Raw genomic sequence first — 9,846 nt, 5'->3', positions numbered from 1 at the left:
TCGTCACAGCAGAAAACCTGACTGATCATCCAGCGAGGCAAATAAACAATAAAAGGTTTGTGTAACTTATACTATTCACATTGTCTGTGTTGCGTTACCTGTTAAAGTAGTATCTTTATATTGTCGAGGCTTTGGTTTGGCTAACAACGTAGCCATTTAGCCGTTATCATGGATAGCCTAACGTTACAGCTTATCCGTTTGCTCTGAATTATATTAATGAATTAATTAAACAAGTTCATAATGCCCATGGGGATGTTTATTGAGCTCACCAGTCTAATTTGCCAGCTAGTTTCAAGCTAGCCAGGTGATTAGGCAGTTAACTAGTTTACTAGCCAACATGCTCTCAGTTAGTTGCTTTGCTAGCTATATTATTTTAACTAGCTATAAATGAGCGCGCTTTTTTACTGTAGCTTTTCATGTGAAGGCATAACACAGTGTTTGACTGATTAAAGTATGTAAAAAACGGTGAGTTAACCTGATATGTCTGACTTAATGCATTTATGTGCATTTATTTAAGTAACGTTAATGTAGTTAACGTAATTTGACCGACAATAGATAAGAACAAATTCTTATTTAAAATGGCGGCCTGGCAAACGACAAGGGCCACTTGAGTGAGGGGTTAAGAAATATAAAATAAAAAGTTTGGGAACCACTGCTGTAGCCACAAATATTCTTGTGAAGTAAAAACATAGACAATATACATGCATGCAATTTGTCATATGAATTGTATAAGGAGAAAGGGAGGATTGTTTTCTCTATATTTTGTGATGCTAAATAAAATGGCTGTTATCTTCACATTGGGTTACATTTTGCTGCTAGTCTGCATTGCTTTTGCATAGTGACATCTGAATAGTTAATACAATAGCAATTGTATTTTTGCTTAAGCTCTTTTTGTGTTTGTTTCAGATCAATGGACAGCTTTGTCATTAACATTTTGACAGAGTGGCAGCTGACAGACCTTGTCGACAAATTTAAAGGTAAGAAATATTTGTTTTCCCATCCACAGCATATCAAGTCTGCATTGCTACTCAAGCCCTACACAATACAGCTCACTCCTCCTAGAAACGCTTCTGTGCTGTTTGATGCCCACTGTTATGCACTAAGCAGCAGGAACAATAATTGATCTACTGAGGACAGACAGACGTACAGACAAACCCTGTTCTAACCGTAGCCCACACTGTCAAAGTCAAACATGCCTCATCTCTATTCATTAAAGATTTTGATTTCTTGGCAGGAAATATGGTACACCCCAGGACGGAGCCACCGGCCAGCCACTGGATTCCTGGAGGAAAGGCTGCTGAACGTCAGAAAGCGGCTGAGATCAACCAGCAAGTCGCGGAGCATGGCACAGACACCATCACAAGCGCCAGATAATGGAGCTCTTGCAAGGGCTCTCATACCAGGTAATTATTAAACTGAAAAATTATTTGATCAAGCAAAACATCCATATTTCAGTGACTGACTACTTGTTCTTTTTTACAGAATGTACCATATCAGATGAACGTGCGTCACAGTTTAGAGAATGGTTGAGAAACAATTCTCAGCCCCTCAGCCAGATAGAGACCTACATGGAGAACACGGCAGTCTACAGGGCCAAGTGCATTAGGGACAACAATTGGACCATTGATCAGATCCTCGAGGAGTTCCCTCACCTAATGACCAAAGGCATGGTAGGTATAAGGAAATCTGATCTTGCATATGAGGATGCATTATTTATAACCTTTTATTATTGTGCCACATTGAATTGGTTTTAAAATGTGTTTTTCATTTTATAGATTGCACAGGACTTTCTTGTCCTGCATGGGGATGCTGCATCAAAATTGTTTGAAACTTGGCTACCCATTTATGCTGAGAAGATCCTGTGCCTGGCAAGACAGGAGGGGAAGCTGACATTACCCCTGGATGGATTATCACCAGGTAATAGTTTCTTGTCTGCATATCTTGTAAAAGCAGGGTTTTCCCTGGCTTCTTAGGGGGCTCGACCAAAACCTGCAATTTCACATCATTTTGGCCACTATCATTATCAGAATCAGAACTATAGCTAACAAAAAAAAGAAAGTGTAAATTTGCTTTAGATGTATTTGTACACCTGTATTTGCACAATTCACAGCCTTCTCGAACATGAGCTCTGAGAATAGTGAGTGATATCATACACTGTAAACCCAGATTTTGATTGAACTCAAACAGATTGAGTTCATATTACTTAAATGTGTCTAATTTGTTGACATTACTAGTTAATTCTGATTAAGCTTAACTTTTTCATGTCCTTTCTTATTGTAATTGTGTTTTTAAGTTAAATTAAGTTAAGTTTTTGAGTTTGTACTACTTATACATGTTATTACTTTACATTAATTAAGAATTCTGAGTAAACTGTACTTTTTAATGGCCTATCTTATTGTAATTATGTGTTTGAGCTCAAACAACTCAATATCATCAAGTTTTGCCTTTAACAAATAGCAACGCATTGACGTCACAACCGCCAAAATTTGAGACGGAATACACCTGTTGCCGTTACAGCAAGCACGTTGTTCAAATTAAACCGAGTTAAGCCACAAAACGGTAAGTGGGAACCTGGCACTGCCATGCCGTTGCAGTCCCGACTGCTTGCTGATGTAACTTAGCTAGCAGTATATCACGAAAGTGAGTTCACCCCTCACATTTGTACAAATATTTTATTATATATTTTCATGGGGACAACACTATAGAAATTATACTTTGATATAACTCAAAGTATCTATCAGATATATATCTGTATATCAAAGTTTCATTTCAATAGTACTGTAGTTATTTAAAAAAACGGAAAAAAGAACTTCGCTAGTTATTAGCAGGGTAGCTATCCAGCTAACTCTGCCCCACACTCTCCTCGCTAACGAATATCTTCACTGGTAACGTTAGCTAGCGCCCGTAACGGAAATTGTATGTCGCTTCCAGACAGCTAGTGCAAGTAGAGCTGAGCCATACACCAGCGATCGTTAGCTCGAACATCGAACGTCCCGGTAAGTTGGCGCTAATACCCGCTGCCTTGTTAGCGGATTCTATTGTGTGACTACGACTGACTGAAATACATTTTAATACATTTAATTACGGCGACCGTCTGATTTGGGTACACTTCGAGTCCGCCCGGTGTCCGGGTAACATACTCGTTCACACAATAGACTGCTGGCCAGGCAATCTCTACATGCTTTTAAAGTGATACCGAGCTAATATGTCCGCTCTGAACCATTTTACTCTGTTGCTTACAGCTAAAGTTGAGACGGTGCAGCAGCAGAGAATTGCATCCTGGTAAGTTGTTGCACACTAGCTAACATAATTAGCTTTAATTTCTTGATTTTTTATGTATTTATTCTTTGTTAGTTAACTACTGTCATGCCTCTAAGTTTTTGTTATTTAGCTAATGTTAGCTTGTTGGCTATTGTGTTCAAGTCAATTTCAAATAGTAGCTACATAAAAATTAGCAAAAGGTAACTTTTCCTTTGTTCATGTAACTTTAGCAAGCTGAAGATGGACTGGAAGTGTAAATATTGTGGTTTTATCAGTGGGAAGAGGGCACAGCTATTTAAACACTACAGGTTAAAACATGGAAGTTACACAAGGACAGTACCATTTCCATGCTTGCACCAGGACTGTCTGTGCACATTCAAGTCCTTAAACAGTGTTAAAGCACACATATCTCGGTTTCACTCTAAACCTCATGAGGAACAACCAGGAGAAAACGAAGCTGTCAAATTCTGCTGTCCATTGTGTGCATTCATTGAGCCCTGCTCTGAAACTGAATTTTTCACCCACCTCCGAAGCAGACACTTGAAAGTTAACCAAAAGGTTCAGTGTCCATATGCAGGCTGTAGATTTGAGAGCAGTGTGTATTCAACTTTCAATGCGCATAAAAGTAAAGCACATAAATTAGACAACTGGAAGATGTTCAAGAAAGAAATAGTTACTGTTGACATAAGTGATGAAAACAAAGACAGTGATGTTGCAGATGAGCAAATGCAGACTGAAGACACAGGGGACATAGATGATGTCAGTGAAGAAGCTTGTGAGATAGATCTTCATGACTTGGAAAAGCAGTTAGAGCACAACTTGGCTGCACTTTTTTTAAAGATGCAAACTATCCTTCACATACCTGAGCACTCTGTACAGGAAGTTATCAAACAGCTTTGTGATATACATTATTTGTCAGAGCCACTTCTGCATCAGAAGGTGAAGATGATTCTTAAGGAGTATGATTCCCAGATCGATGAGTCCATTGTGAAACAGGTGAGCGGTGCTGTTTCAGAGACCAACGTAATGACAACATTTTGCGGAAAACTTGGTTCCTTAGCAACCACAAAAAAGAGAGCATCATATGTGTCTAGAAAATTTCCACTGGTAATGCCTGTAGAGTATGTAGTTGACAAAGATAAGAAATCGGTTGTATATGTTCCCATACTGCAAATGCTGCAGGAGTTGCTGAGCAGGACAGATGTGTTAGATAAAGCAATGTCTGAAGAAATACATGTTCCAAATGAATACAAAACTCATGTAGATGGTGTATACTTCAGAGAAAATGGCCTTCTTACTAGTGATGAGTTCACAATTGCCATTGGGCTGTACATCGATGACTTTGAAGTCGCCAATCCGTTAGGAACATCGAAGAAGAAGCATAAGATGTGTGCTGTGTACTGGGTGATTGCCAATATGCCAGCAAAATATAGAGCATCACTCAACTCTATCCAACTTGCTCTTATATGCAACACAACCACTGTAAAAGAATGTGGTTATGCAAAAGTGCTGGACCCAATTATACGTGATCTGATGTCACTAGAAAAAGATGGTGTTTACATAGAGGCCTTAGGTGCAAGTGTGAAAGGAACTGTTTTGTATGTAGCTGCTGACAACCTAGGTGCTCATGCACTGGCAGGATTCTTCGAGAGCTTCTCTGTTGATAAGTTCTGCAGATTCTGCATGGCAAGTAGAAGTGACACTCAGGAACAAGAGGTGCGTTCTGGTGCCTTTGTCCTCAGAGACCAAGACGGGCATGACAGACAAGTGCAGGAAGTGATGGAAGACCCAGAACTGGGTAGAACATACGGTGTGAAAAAAGAGTGCCCTTTGACTGCAAAACTGGAGAACTTTCATGTTGTTAAAGGTTACCCTCCTGACCTCATGCATGATCTTCTGGAGGGCATAGTCCCCGTAGAGTTGTCTTTGTGCCTTTCAGATCTGATTTCCAAGGGATATTTTAATCTAGAAACACTGAATCGGGCTATCAGGTCTTTTACATACACCTTTACTGACAAAGCTAACCAGCCACAGCCTATTACAAAAGGCTTCTCCACAAAAGGCACAATCGGGGGAAATGCACATGAGAACTGGTGCCTAATTAGGCTCCTTCCATTTCTTGTTGGTCAGTATGTTCCTGAGGGGGAAAAGGCATGGGAAGTTCTCATGCTTGTCAAAGACATTGTGGAGTTAGTAGTTGCCCCCAGGTTTACTGAAGAGACACTCTACTTCCTGGAGTGCAAGTTAGCAGAACACAGAGAACTGCTACAGTCTACATTCCCAGCGTTTAGATTACGACCAAAACACCATTACATTGAACATTACCCTCAACTTATTAAGGCATTTGGTCCACTGTGTGATGTCTGGACTATGCGCTTTGAGGGCAAGCACAAATTTTTCAAAAAGGTTATCCGTGACGCTCGAAACTATAGGAATGTAGCTCTTACACTTGCTGTGAAACACCAGAAAGCAGTCAGCTATCATTTGGACTCAAGCTCATTTTTCAAACCTTCAGTCGAGATGGAGAAGGTCACTACAGTCTCGGTATCATCTTTCCCTGATAACGTCCAGAGGGTACTCAGTCAGAAAATCCTCAAGCCAGCAACAGTTCTTGTAGCATCATCCATATGTCTAGATGGAGTTACATACAAGGCAGATATGGTAGTCTCTGCTGGATCCTGCTCAGGTCTCCCTGAGTTTAGAAAGATCACACAAATTGTTGCAGTTCAAACAGAAATCATGTTTGTGTGCAGAGTAATGAGTGCATGGTACCATGAGCACCTTAGATCTTATGAAGTTTGCTACTCTGATGTTACCCCTCCCCTGTGTGTGGTTCCGCTGTCAGAGCTCAACGATGTTTTTCCCCTTTCAGCATACAGAATAGGTGGGAAACTAATGGTGACTCTCAAACGTTATATTCTGTGTTAAACAATCTCCCCCTTTCTCCCCAGATGTCGTTGCAACAGAGAATGCTGGTGAGAGTTATTTTCACTGAAGTAGATATAAGGAAGGTGGAACTGACGACAAAGCCTGATTCAGTTGACCTTTTAATTGGCTCCCTAAAAGATGTTTTTCAAATAAACTATGACTTCAGCTTACAATTTAAAGATCCCAGCTTCGACAACGAACTGTGCAATCTAACAGAGATATCAGAGCTGCCTGAGCGACCCACCCTTAAAATTATTCCAGTGCTTACTCTTGTGGAGGTGCCCGTCCCAAGTGAAGAACTAAGCGACACACCCAGCCAGGCAGACACAGACATCCTCTCCAACTCATCTGAGGAAAGAAAACGCCAGTGGCCAGAGGTATTTGATATGAATATACCAAAATTCTCTGTCGATGTGGAATATAGACTGCGTCAAGCAAACCTGCTTCATCTCAGGGATGGAACACACCTCATTCCGTCAAAGGAGCTCAAGCACAACATCCTAGAGAGGCTGGCCGAGACCATATATGCCTTGAAAGCATATCCAACAAATGCAGAATTTGAAGCTGTTGCCTCTGCACTGGTGAGAGTACACCCATGTCTCAAAGAACAAGGATCTGCGTCCGGCTGGAGCGGTTGGAAAAATAGCTTGAAATTCAAGATGGGGAATTACCGAACAAAAATGCGTCAGCGGGGTCACCGTGATGTTACCGTGAACGGCGGTAAACATGGAAAACACTCTCCTTGTGGAGACCCACCTAACAAGAGAATCAAGAAGCCAAAGAGAGGAGAAGTCAATTACTTACCAGATTATCCAGATGGACACGATGACTTCAGCCTTGAAGATGCTCGACAGCTCATGGTGGACGAAATGAAAAAGAAAACTCCAAATGGAGCCCTCATCAAGCAGAAGATGGATCTGACATTCGCTCTTCGAAGGAATGAAGTTGTGAAGGACAAGCCTGCCATCACCCAGATATGTCAACGTTGGCCAGCTCTCTTTAGTGAACAACAGGTAGGCCTTAAGATTTGTCTCATATGCTGTATTCCTCGAAGCCCCTCTGCTTTTACCAGAGGCTTCGTAGTACTCATCAAACTTGCATACATGCAGACTGTGTTGTTGCATAAATAGATCACACTGTGGTGCCAATTAATTTGAACATGAACATGTTTTGTATTTAGGTGTGTCTGGAGTTCAGCAGGGTGGTCGGTAAGAGCCTGAGACAGGAGTTCTTCGAGGCCCTAGACCATCACAGTCCCAGGCTCATGGAAATCTTCAAGGCAAAGAGGGGCCTCACAGGGCAGGTCTTGGCTGACCTGATGCGACAAACAAAGGTTAGTTGATTTTCAACTCTTGCTTGAAAGAACACAAATGTGGTGTAAATAAATGTACTGGTAATGTGAGCTATCCTGTTAGTAGATGCTTTCTTCTCTTTAACTTTGAGTAGCCTATGTGTAATGGAGTTGAATTGGCTAAACAACTCCCCAGAGTAATTATTTGCCACCCATTAAATTAGTTTTCCAGGTTTTGCTAGTTGATTTGTAAATGAGGTATGCAAAGAATAACCTGTATACATAATGTCAAAAACACTGTGTGTGAGTTTACAGGTGGAGTCCAGTACGTAAATGGCTCTGCTTTGTATTATTGATTATGTGTGTGCACATAGTGTTCAGGGTAACATATGGACCCTATTTTAAGTGTGTGATGTCCTCTCTGCTCCCTCAATCCAGCAGGCTTCGGATGTGACAGAAGTCAGATGCCTTGTCCTCAGGGGGCTTCCTGTCATTCTTGGCGATGATCCATCCACCTTCTTCAAGGCCTCCTTCGTAAGAAACTTAGATTTTTCTCTACCTCTCTTTACTTCCCCCTCCTCTCTCCCTACCATACATATTATTTAAAGGTGTGCAAGTGTTAGTAGTTTCTTTTTTATTGTTATTGTTGTTTGAAAAAAACCTTATCTGGAGGAGGCATACTAAAAAATTGTGAACTGTGTTTACCTTCTTGCACCTGTCCTGAGTGATTTTCTGTAGCGGTCGCTGCACAGGGAAGTGGGTGGACACTGGATAGGGCAGACATGTGGGCTGTGTACTATAGAGGGTGTTTGTAGCATTATCTTTGTCATGTTGATGTGACCATGCCCTGTTCCTTTTTTCAGGACGTCGATGATGATGAAGGTTTTTACAATGATGTGCCAGTGGGGATCCTCTGCCATGAACAAGAAAACATTACTTCACACACGCAGTCCCTTCACCACAATGCATCCTCAGTGGGAATAATCTTGGAGGGAAACATTGTGATGGATGTGGAGAACCTTCCCCAGGCCATGTACATTGTCTTCGGACTTACATATGCACTCCATCTCAACTACCCACAGCACATGAAGAACACTTTTGATTTTTTTCAACAGGTACTTCTTAACTTGGGTAAGACAGATCTGAAACCTAAACTTCAAACACTAAAGAATCAGCTTGCAATGTAAGATCCAGCAAGTTGTCTTCCCAAGTTGTCATTACACTTTACATTACTTTTACTGCCAAGTAGAGAGAAAAGTTACATGGGCGATAGAGAAAGCATGGGGTGTCGTGAGGAGGAGAGGAGAGTATGGGCTCTAGATTATTTTTCAGTTATTCTTTCTCAAAAATGCTTTTTTATTTTATTTATTTTATGCTTTTTTTACCAATAGTTTTTGTTAATGATTGAGTTCACAACTGTTCACATCATTCTCACACACTTTGTTATTTGTATGTTAAATGTAAGATGCCAGTGTTCAGCAGGCTGAGTTTTATCCTGCCAGTTTTCTAATAAAAAAGACATGTTCAACAAAAAAAATTGGATCAGTGTAATGTTGCAGTTGTATCTATGTATTTTACACGGTTCTATTGATTGAAAGACATATTTTGAGTTAGAAATAAGTTGGGGCAGTTAGAATATACAATTTAGTTGAATTGGTAATGGAGTAATGCTTACTTTACAAGCCGAGTTAAATAAATGGGTGGGGAATGATTGTTTAAACTAAGTATCTTCAGTCACTGTAACTCGGTTATTAGTACATTCAACTTAAATATTCTATTCCATTCCATTATGGGCTCAAGTACATTGAACGTAGTCCAGTTCACTTATTCAACTAATGCTTCATTACTTAAAAATTTTAAGGCAACGAGTTACCTGGATTTTTTTAAGTAAATTCTACTTATCCGGGTTTACAGTGTAATAGGAATAGAGTTCAATAAATCTGTCAGCCTCTTTATGCTAATTGGGTACAAAAAAGTCCAAGTTTTCACAGCAGAGTCAACACGGCAGTACCGGTGTAACTAATAACATTACGTTTTTTTGTGATTGTTGAGGGAAAAAATCCTTGATTATGTGGCACGTCATCGCAAAAAATGCGATGGAATATACATTATATTTATGCAATTTTATGCGATGAAATTGCGGGGATTATGAAATCATGCAAATATTCTAATTTGACCTTGCATTACAAGATCGCCATTATCCTAACAGACTGGTGACGGTAAGAAAAATGCAAGTAAAACAAGCCATGGTCACGTTTACTGCCAAAGAAATGCAGTGACTGTACTCCGGTGCTCTTTTAAATACTTAAATCTCTGCCGCCGTCCGGCCCACTAATGGGAGGATTAACTACACTACAAACTAACCA

At 40.4% G+C, this 9,846-nt stretch overlaps 1 long non-coding RNA gene across 1 annotated transcript; it reads left to right on the top strand.

The window, feature by feature from the left end:
* Positions 1-908: 908 nt before the first annotated feature.
* Positions 909-1,595, top strand: LOC306893209. Its single transcript, XR_013786551.1, has 3 exons — positions 909-977; positions 1,235-1,403; positions 1,483-1,595. It is a non-coding gene; the product is annotated as an uncharacterized lncRNA (long non-coding RNA).
* The last annotated feature ends 8,251 nt before the right edge of the window (positions 1,596-9,846 follow it).

The sequence above is a fragment of the Barbatula barbatula genome (assembly GCF_947034865.1).
Source record: "Barbatula barbatula genome assembly, chromosome: 4".
NCBI classification, from domain to species: domain Eukaryota; kingdom Metazoa; phylum Chordata; class Actinopteri; order Cypriniformes; family Nemacheilidae; genus Barbatula; species Barbatula barbatula.
Note: the sequence above shows the minus strand (reverse complement) of the source record. Positions and strands in the feature narration are given on the sequence as shown.